Here is an 11,848-nt window from a genome sequence, read left to right as displayed (position 1 = left end):
GATCATTCAAAATTATTCTTGTGGTAGGTCCTCTGTATTCAAAATACAATTTCCTTTTTTTCTACTCAGTTTTCAGTAAAAAAAATCTCAGTGGTCCGGTAAACTTTAGTAATATGATTTATGACTTGCTGTGAAGGCCATGCCGGTTTAACCATATTACTCCCATTTTAGGGTGCATTCCCACGTGGCGTATTTTGCTGCGTATTTGGTGCGTATTTGGTGCTGCGTATTTTCCTACCCATTGACTTCAACAGGGAAAATAAAATATGCAGCAGCAAATACGCAGCAAATACGCCGTGTGGGAACGTACCCTTAAGGTGATTTTTTTGGTGCATCACCCTTACTGGCTTTAAAACTGTAAAACAGTAACATTTTTATTTATTTACAACAATGGTTGTTTTTAGGTTAGATGGCTTGTACTTTACTTAAAAAAAATGGGAAAAAACAATATCTCAAGCTTTGAAAGTTTAGCTGAAAGCAACGCTGTCAAAAAAGTCCATAAAATGTCTTATCTGATGGATATAATGTCATTTTACATTACACTTCTACACTCAAAGACAGTAACATATGAAATTTTGTCTCTAGTGTCCACTTTTAATGTTTTATTCTTGTCCATGGGAACTTTATATCTGTTATTATTTATGGCTGCTACAGGAAATGTTATTCGTCATACAATCTACAAAAAGATTTTACTTAGGGTGACAGATCTTTCAATTGCCCCACAAGTCCCAGGTTCTTCATTTAATAATTTATTATCCTATTTCCTGGGGTTAAATATAAAACCATGCAGAACTATAGGAATCACAGATCATGGAAACTGTATTAGTAAAACAAAATGCTTCAAGTTTCACTATATTCTTTATAATTCTTGTAGATTGTATTAGCAATAAAATATTCCAAATAATGCACTCTTATAAATGTCCCAGCCAGTTGACTTATCCACAGTTTGGTTGCCAGAATTTAAAGGGGTACTCCGCTCCTAGCATCTTATCCCCTATCCAAAGAATAGGGATAAGATGTCAGATCGCCCCGGTCCCGCTGCTGGAGACCCCCGGGATCTCCGATGCGGCACCCTGCTATCATTACTGCACAAAGCACACTCGTTCTGTGGGTAATGACCGGCAATACACGGACCGGAGCATCGTGACATCACGGCTCCGCCCCCCCCTCGTGATGTCATGGCATGTCACGAGGGGGCGGAGCTGTGATGTAACAATGCTCCGGACCATATATTGCCCGTCATTACGCACAGAGCGAGTTTGCGCTGTGCAGTAATGATAGCGGGGTGCCGAAGCAGAGATTCTGGGGGTCCCCAGCAGCGGGACCGCGGCGATATGACATCTTATCCCCTATCCTTTGGATAGGGGATAAGATGCTAGGGGCGGAGTACCCCTTTAAGTGGTTATCCCAGCACATTTTGTTTCAAAATGGTAGTCATCAGACTAGAAGACAGGCATAACCACAATATGGCGCCTGCCTATTGACTGGCTTTGATTAATGACATGGTAATTATGTATATTCAAGTTTAAACATAATTCACTATATAAATACTCCATGGGCTTTGTGTAATACTGTGTAATACTACCTAGAGAGATGAAAAGCTGATACATTATCTCTCCAAGAATAGTCTTCTAAGTTCCAGAGTTATCTGTTGCATAGCTGTTGTATTCAGCCATTACCCAATAAGCTGTGTTTGCATTCCAAGAAGAGAAGATACTAAACATATATTGCCTGTCCTTAGAAGGTTTTGTCTAAACTGCTTACTCTGGTGTATTGTAAATGGAAACACATCATGTCATTGTACCATCATCCCCTTGGTTGACATACTACTGTGGACATAAATAAAATGGCAGGGACAGCAGTCAGGTGAGGGCTGGGGCTGCCACCATGGTAGAATGAGCTGCGTTATGTGTCTTTATTTGTATGCATGTGAAGCTCACAGATGGACGAAGGGCCTGATGGGGTACCCTAACAATTAAGGTTTCATCAATGGCCCCAATGCCATTAGACTGATGGTTGTTCACTAGCAAAGCTACTACAGCCTTTAACCTTATATGACTGGAGGGCAAACTATGTGTCCCTTTCATTTACCAAAGTCACAAAAACATGTAAAAAGTTAATAGAATTTATAGTACATGAAGATATTAGGAAAGGAACGATTGGCATTATATAACATTTTTTGATAAAAGAAACAAAGTTGGCATTCACAGATAGCATTAAAGGGAAATGGAATTTAGAATTAGGTAACATAGAAGAGGACTCCTGGTTGCGTATTTTTAAGAATGTTGAATTCTGTAATTCTAATAAAGAATATCAATATACTCAACTGAGGTTACTTTATAGATTATACTATTCCCCAAAACAGTTTAAGGTTATGGGATATGAGAGAAGGAGTTGTTGTCTGAGGTGTGGGGAGGAAGCTGTTGGTTTTCTTCATTTAATTTGGGAATGTGCGGGGTTAAAGAATTTTTGGACTAAGGTCATTAACTGTATTGAAAGTACTTTGAATATTAAATTGGTTTGTTCTCCAAAGAATTTCCTCCTGGCAGATATGAACACTGATCAGAATTATAATGGATTACTGCTTAAAGGGGTACTCCGGTGAAAACCTTTTTTCTTTTAAATCAACTGGTGGCAGAAAGTTAAACATATTTGTAAATTACTTCTATTAAAAAATCTTAATCCTTCCAGTACTTATTAGCTGCTGAATGCTACAGAGGAAATTTCTTTATTTTTGGAACACTGATGACATCACGAACACAGTGCTCTCAGCTGACATCTCTGTCCATTTTAGCAACCATGCATAGCAGATGCATAGCAGATGCATAGCAGATGCATAGCAGATGTATGCTAAGGGCAGCATGGTAGCTCAGTGGTTAGCACTGCTGCCTTGCAGTGCTGGGGACTTGGGTTCAAATCCCACTAAGGACAACAATAAATAAAGCATTATTATTATTATAATAACGTCAGCAGAGAGAACTGTGGTCGTGATGTCATTAGAGAGCATTCCAAAAAGAAAAGAATTTCCTCTGTAGTATTCAGCAGCTAATAAGTACAGGAAGGATTAAGATTTTTTAATAGAAGTAATTTACAAATATGTTTAACTTTCTGCCTCCAGTTGATTTAAAAGAAAAAAGGTTTTCACCGGAGTACCCCTTTAATCTTTTTTTCTTGCTTTTTGATCGGGCCCCCAGATCAAGAAGCATGGCTTAATTTGGTCAATAAATTTGAGTTATATGAGAAGTGGAGAAGTAAAGAATCTAGGAAAAAAGCAAAACAATTAAATAATGCATGGGCATTATGGGTAGATTAAGAGGGGATGTGATGAGTGTTGGGTTTGTTGTTTTTTTTTTTTCCTGATGAGGGATTGATCTGTTTTTGTATTTCCGATTTGTGTACAGTATATGATTATATAATTATATGTATTGGAAAATTTATAAATAAAAGGTAATAAAAAAAAGTTTTGATTAGTCAGAATATTCTCACTCCCAACAATCATTCAAATGAGCAAAAAAAAAAAGGTGCTTAAGATCTTCAATCCCCAGCTTATTGTCTCCCTCCAGTTGCGTTAAATAGGCTCTTTATAGGTATATAGAACTAATCTAGTGCATCTGGAAGGAGATTGCAGAGAGTTGAGTAGTGAAGCCCAAAGCTCTGCTCTTTTGAAGAGATGAGCGACCTTTTGAAAAATTTAATTTGGCGATTCACCAAATTTTCAGAAAACAATTGGTTTGGGTCGAATTTATTTGCAGCGAATCTATATTAAAAACGGCTATTTCTGGCATACAGAGAGCCTCAATAGAGGTCTAACACGCATATGGAGTGTGGTGGGGTAGTGAAATAATACTGTTATTCAGAATGACATGCAGATTACAGGCATCACTATTAGAATCACTGCCGCAGAGCGGCATAATGTCAGACCCTGGAGGTGACATCAGCATGAGGAGACAATATAGTGGCTGAATGACACAGCGTGGAGGTGTTGTCAGCATGAGGAGACCATATAGTGGCTAAATGAAACAGCGTGGAGGTGTTGGTAGCATGAGGAGACCATATAATGGCTGAATGACACAGTGTGGAGGTGTTGGCAGCATGAGGAGAACATATAGTGGCTGAATGACACAGGATGGAAGAGTTGGCAGCATGAGGAGACCATATAGTGGCTGAATGACACAGCCTGGAGCTGGCAGCAGCATGAGTAGAAACTAGGGCTTCACAATCCCTAAGATTAAAAGATGAGCGTGTGGGTACAAAGGACCAAGTTTAACAATGAGTCACATGGTGGCACAATGACAGAGCCTGGAGATTGCCTCAGTATGAGCAGACATTATAGTGTTTGAATGACTGCCTGGAGTATGTGGCAGCATGAGGAGACCATATAGTAGCTGAATTGCACAGCCTGGAGGGAGCTGAAGAATGAGGAGACCATTGAAATTTAAGATTTTTAAATGTAAATTTAAGATTTTGAAATTGAAATTGAGGATTTTGAAATTGAAATTTTAGTGTCCCGGACCCCGGCATGTGGGTACAAAGGACCAAATTTAACAAGGAGTCACATGTCACATGGCAGCACAATGAGAGAGCCTTGAGGTGGCAGCAGCATGAGGGCCATGCCAACTGAGGGTTGAGTCTGAGAAACCCACCGACTGTTGACTGGGGATGTCAGATGTCACTTGGGATGAAGTGGATGACCGAGTGAACCGATCAATCAAGGCTGCTGGGTTGCTGGTTGAGACACGACTGCTAGCTGACACCGGGAGGTCAGACCTCTCGCTGTGACTCTGGCTGCCACTCGCCCCTACTTTGCTGCAACCTCTGCCTGCGCCTGATGAATTTAGGCCTCTGCCACTCCACTGTGCATGTCCTGGATCTACTCTGCCTGACATACTTATTGCGCATATGAAGGGAGTACAATACGCGTCACTTCGCTTAAAACAGTATTTGCCTAGAATGGCAGCAGGTGTGTAATATTGGCTGTCCTTTCACAGTATATAGGCCCTTGACAGATTAACAGGTACAAAATAGAACACTACTTAGATGTAGGTATGCACTTATGAGGGCAGAAAAATGTGCTAGAGTACGCTTAAAAATACTTATTTTTACCTGTGTCCCAGATTCCCAAATTCCTTTATATTTAGAAAATGTCAGACTACCACCTGACATTCAAAATAAGAAAATTATACATATACGTTCTCTAAAGAAAAGGATCCTTCATTAGATGACAATATGAGTATTGTGTGTTCCAGTGACATTAGCTCATCAGAGGAACAGGAAAACATGATACAACTTAATTCTGAAAATGAAGAACCACAACAAAGAATGAACGACTTAAAGCCTACTGGAACTGAGGAACTTCAAAATGGTAAATCTACCACCTGAAATAGCCAGTCAATTCCAACAACCGGTGGTCATGATCCACAGTTCCCTGTTTCTGCTAGTCCTTGGCAATATTCCTTTTATTACTTGTATCAACATGGCAATAATGCTGGGAGAGTAACTCAAGGATACCCACATGTTTCCTACAATACACAGTCAACCAATCCTTATAATCAGTCATTAGTGTTGCTCGCGAATATTCGCAATGCGAATATTATTCGCGAATATCGCATATTCGCGAATTCGCGAATATTCGCGAATATAGCGCTATATATTCGTAATTACGAATATTCGTAATTTTTTTTTTTTTTTCACAGTACACATCACAGTGATCATCCCTCTCTGCTTCCAGCTTGTGTGGTATAAAGAAGGGTCTAATACTACTGTGTGAGACTGGTGTGCAAATTTTCGCATATGCGAAAATGTTGCATATGCTAATTTTCGCATATACGAATTTTTGCTTAGCTAATTGTATACGCTAATTTTCGCATACGCGAATTTGCGCATATGCAAAAATAAAACGGGACCATTGCGAATATGCGAATATTCGCGAATATATGACGAATATTCGTCCATATATTCGCGAATATTCGCGAATTCGAATATGGCCTATGCCGCTCAACACTATCAGTCATCTGCATTTTCAGTGCCAAATTCATATAATACAAACCAACCTTACTCTGGTTTAAATGGACAGATTCAAGCACAGAATTATTCAGTTTCTGGCCCCTTTGGTGCCAATTTGCCATACAATTATGCAGATCCATCCTCTTCTTCAAATCAGAATCCAGTGCCTAATCCATACTCTTATAGTTCTACTGGAAATACAGGCTAGTCATGGAGGTCTTGGCAATAATGAAGAAAACACAATGAAAAATGAATCAATATAAAAAGATGAAACAAGACAATGATCTCTGGATTCAATATCTGAATTTTTAAGTGCAATTTGCTGTTGCCTACTTGCGGTAGTACTATTTATGCCAATGACATTTGTAGTTTTTGGCACATTTCTTAACTGTGCTAACTTTTTTGTATGCTTTTGCATTATATTATCTAAAGTTAACATGTCTTGCCAGTATATCATTTTTATAAACAAAATACTTATTTTTTATATATTTTCCTTTTTTTATAAAAGAGTTTTCCTCAGGGCACTTGCTTAACCCCTTAAGGACCGGAGGTTTTTCCGTTTTTGCATTTTCGTTTTTTGCTCCTTGCCTTTAAAAAATCATAACTCTTTCAAATTTACACCTAAAAATCCATATGATGGCTTATTTTTTGCGCCACCAATTCTACTTTGTAATGACGTCAGTCATTTTGCCCAAAAATCTATGGTGAAGCGGGAAAAAAAATCATTGTGCGACAAAATTGAAAAAAAAACGCTGTTTTGTAACTTTTGGGGGCTTCCGTTTCTACGTAGTACATTTTTCGGTAAAAATGACACCTGATATGTATTCTGTAGGTCCATACGATTAAAATGATACCCTACTTATATAGGTTTGATTTTGTCGGACTTCTGTAAAAAATCATAACTACATGCAGGAAAATTAATACGTTTAAAATTGTCATCTTCTGACCCCTATAACTTTTTTATTTTTCCGTGTATGGGGCGGTATGAGGGCTCATTTTTTGCGCCGTGATCTGAAGTTTTTAACGGTACCATTTTTGCATTGATAGGACTTATTGATCACTTTTTATTCATTTTTAAATGATATAAAAAGTGACCAAAAATTCACTATTTTGGACTTTGGAATTTTTTTGCGCGCACGCCATTGACCGAGCGGTTTAATTAATGATATATTTTTATAATTCGGACATTTCCGCACGCGGTGATACCACATATGTTTATTTTAATTTTTATTTACACTGTGTTTTTTTTTTTATTGGAAAAGGGGGGTGATTCAAACTTTTAATAGGGGAGGAGTGAAATGATCTTTATTCACTTTTTTTTTTCACTTTTTTTGTGCAGTGTTATAGGTCCCATAGGGACCTATAACACTGCACACACTGATCTTCTATGTTGATCACTGGTTTCTCATAAGAAACCAGTGATCAGCGATTCTGCCGCATGACTGCTCATGCCTGGATCTCAGGCACTGAGCAGTCATTCGGCGATCGGACAGCGAGGAGGCAGGAAGGGGCCCTCCCGCTGTCCTGTCAGCTGTTCGGGATGCCGCGATTAGCCGCGGCTATCCCGAACAGCCCGACTGAGCTAGCCGGGAACTTTCACTTTCACTTTTAGCCGCGCGGCTCAGCTTTGAGCGCGCGGCTAAAGGGTTAATAGCGCGCGGCGCCGCGATCGGCGCTGCGCGCTATTAGAGGCGGGTCCCGGCTTCACTATGACGCCGGGCCCGCCATGATATGACGCGGGGTTACTGTGTAACCCCGCGTTATATCAGAAGAGCAGGACCAAGGACGTACCGGTACGTCCTTGGTCCTTAAGGGGTTAAAGGAGTACTCCGGAGCGCTGGTACTTAAAAAAAAAGTTTACCTCATCTGATAGCTCTTTCAAAGACCTTTCCAACGATACCTCATTTGTCAAATTTGACCCAGCCATTCTCTTGTAATTGCCACCTGTAGCAGTAAGCAGCCATGTCATAATGACTACATTTCCCATGACTCCCTGCGCCAGCTTCCTGTTAGCTGCTGCTCTCTCCCCCTCCTCTCCCCCCCCCCCAGGAAATTATAATAAATTATAATAAAGTGACGCCCACAGCTCCTTCCCTTGTGGTTATTTCCTCCCATCCTCCCCCTCCCAGCTCATCAGCCCTCTCCATGTGCCCACTAGCCCTGCCCACTAGCCCATTGATCCATGTGCCCACTAGCCCACTGATCCACCCATCCATGTGCCCACTAGCCCACTGATCCATGTGCCCACTAGCCCACTGATCCACCCACCCATGTGCCCACTAGCCCACTGATCCATGTGACCACTAGCGCAGTGTTTCCCAACCATGGTGCCTCCAGCTGTTGCAAAACTACAACTCCCAGCATGCCCGCACAGCCTTCGGCGGTGTCACAAGAATGCCGCAGCACTACGCAAATAGCGTAGGGCTAACGTAGGCAGCGATAGGAGCCTAGTGTTAGCCCTACGCTACGCCTTCGTAGCCCTACGCTATGCCCTACGCTACACCTTCGGCTGTCCGGGCATGCTGGGAGTTGTAGTTTTGCAACAGCTGGAGGCACCCTAGTTGGGAAACACTGCACTAGCGGTGTCACAAGAATGCCGCAGCAATACGCAAATAGCGTAGGGCTAACGATAGGCTCCTATCGCTGCCTACGTTAGCCCTACGCTATTTTCGTAGTGCTGCGGCATTCTTGTGACACCACTAGTGCAGTGTTTCCCAACCAGGGTGCCTCCAGCTGTTGCGAAACTACAACTCCCAGCATGTGCCCACCATGTGCCCATCCATGTTCCCCCATCCACCCATCCATGTGCCCACTAGCCCACTGATCCATGTGACCACTATTGCAGTGTTTCCCAACCAGGGTGCCTCCAGCTGTTGCAAAACTACAACTCCCAGCATGCCCGGACAGCCTTCGGCGGTGTCACAAGAATGCCGCAGCACTACGCAAATAGCGTAGGGCTAACGTAGGCAGCGATAGGAGCCTAGCGTTAGCCCTACGCTATTTGAGTAGTGTTGCGGCATTCTTGTGACACCGCTAGTGCAGTGTTTCCCAACCAGGGTGCCTCCAACTGTTGCGAAACTACAACTCCCAGCATGCTTGGACACGTCATGAGTCCGCTCCCGTTCCATAACACGGGGCCACATATGTGCTATCGCCGCATGCGGGAATTTCCGAATTATAAAAATATATAATTAATTAAACTGCACGGTCAATGGCTTACGCGCAAAAAAATTCCAGTGTCTTTTTGGTCACTTTTTATATCATGAAAAAATTTATAAAAAGCGATCAATAAGTCCTATGAATACAAAAGTGATACGACTAAAAACTTCAGATCACAGTGCAAAAAAATGAGCCCTCATACCGCCCCATACGCTGAAAAATAGAAAAGTTATAGGGGTCAAAAGAAGACAATTTTAAACGCATACATTTTCCTGCATGTAGTTATGATTTTTTCCAGAAGTAGGACAAAATCATACCTATATAAGTAGGGAATCATTTTAATCATATGGACCTACAGAATAAAGAGAAGGTATAATTTTTACCGAAAAATGCATCCCGCCTACTTCCCTTCCCGCCTTGCCTTCCCACCTTCCCAGCGTTCCTTGCCCCATGTACTGACATGTGGATCTGCCATATTAGATGCCCTGGAGCCTGGACCACAGTAAATGGAGTTTAATGAAGTGATTTGTGCGATAGAATCGCGCCAATATTCGCATTCATTGCCAATCGAATTTTTCATGAAATTCGTAACAAATTCGGGTTCGTCAGCTTTGATTCGCTCATCTCTACTCTTTTTCCAGCTCCGTTCTAATGATGAAAACTTTCGACATGTTTCTGTAACATGCCAAAGCAAATGACAGGTTCATTTTAAGCAAAGCCAAATAAGATCATTATTAAAGGGATAGGCTTGTTAAGAAGAACAATTTTTCATTAACACTATTAAAAATCCTTAATTGTTGGGAGGATCCCTTAACATTTTCTTCCTTTTGGGGCCCAGAGTGATCGGCTATTATCTTGGCAGTAAGTGTTCAATTACTCTTCAGCCCCAAGTAAGCATTACACCATGCTCAATGCATTAACTGTTTGTATATTTTTTAAGATCAGATCATCATGTGTGAGAGACACTCTTTGCAACTGCTCTTTTCTATTAAAAGGGTTATCCAACATAAGGCGACTTTAGTACTTTAGCCAAACACTAATGGACATGCTTAGAAAGGATATGTGCTTGCCGTGGGGCTAAATGGCATGTTGTGAGTCCACCATAACACTGCTGCTTGTGAAATGGCTACTTCCTGTTGGAGTTCCCATGCTTAAACTACATGTCCCAGGATCCCTTGTTTGTAAGTGTGAGGTCACCCCCCTCATTGCAGCACATCTAAGCTCCCTTTCATGCTGTGCTGTGGCAAAACTAGAATGCCCTGCAGCCCTTAGGATAATGATCTCCCTCTCACCCAGCGGTTGCTCCACCCATTGAAGCACAGACATGCCGTCTTTCAACAAAGATCAGATAAGGATTGGGAGACCAGCCATCAAACACAGGTACAGACACTATATTGTGAACTACTCTAACTTAACAGCCCATGTAGCATAGTCAAATAAAGAAAAATCCTGGAATACCCAATTAAATACCTTCTATTCCTAAATAAAATTTGTGAAAATAGGTTTTCTAAACTAATATAAAAATGGAGTAAATACCAAATTACAACCTCTGATGGCTGAATAAAGTTATTATTATTGTTATTATTCTTTTTATTCTTTTTATTATTATTATTATTATTATTATTATTATATGCTGGTCCCAGGCTCTGTGAATTTATTTAACTATGAGAAAATGCCTTTATCCCCTTTGTCTTTCCATTTCTCTCCTGCAAAATATTTTAAATAAAATTTGAATAAAACAATGCAGGTTTAATTTCTAAGTAGAAAAAGTCACTAAATAATGCAGAATCTAATAGTAAAAAAAGGAAGAACAATATGTTTCTTGTTTTCTTTTTCAAACCTCTCTATACAACTACCAACAAGAATAAAGTAATTTCATCTCTACACATTTCCCTCTTTACAAATGTATTTCTCTTACATCTTCTCCATCTCATTTGAATATGTAAGTTTTTTTTTCAAATTCTTAATTTGACCTACAATATGAAAAATTCCTACTTATGCATACTATGTTCCTGTTGCCTATTGCAGACTGTGCAGTATATCACAAGAGAATAGATATATTTAATACCTCTTTAGAGTACAATCACTTCCAATTAGCATACTTACTGCTGCCGAGATTCAGTCTTTTAAAGCATAATGTTTTATAGTGGAGCAATGATGAGAATAGTAACATTGTTCTCTATAGAAATACCTAAGTGGGTAAATAGCTGACTCAGATGCCCCTTAACACTTTATTAAAACATATTGCCATAAATTCAATTTATACATTTTAAGCCGAACTAAAAGCTAGCGCTCATCTACAAAATAATCTTGATGGTATTCCTGGCATAGGCACCGATGTGGAAAAAAGATGGGGAAAAAAATCTTTCAGGTACAGTACTTTCTCTTTTTTAATATGGGAAGTAATATCCGATAATAAAAGAGATTGTATTTGTACAGAATGCGGTGCTTAGATCAACATATACTGAATTACCGTCAGAAAAAGGAACCTGAAGAGGACCTGAAACCAAACAGGGCTGGTAATAAAGGATGTACATTATCTATAGTCAACGGCTGTAAGGAAATTATCTTTAATGCCATCTTCTACCAATTATGGGATAGCGATTCTGGCAGGATCCCAAGATTCGTCTTTTGGCTGATAGATGGGTCATTTTACACAGATTGTGTGAAAAAATACTGCCTCCTG

This window comes from Hyla sarda, chromosome 8 (genome assembly GCF_029499605.1).
Source record: "Hyla sarda isolate aHylSar1 chromosome 8, aHylSar1.hap1, whole genome shotgun sequence".
Lineage (NCBI taxonomy): Eukaryota > Metazoa > Chordata > Amphibia > Anura > Hylidae > Hyla > Hyla sarda.
Note: the sequence above shows the minus strand (reverse complement) of the source record.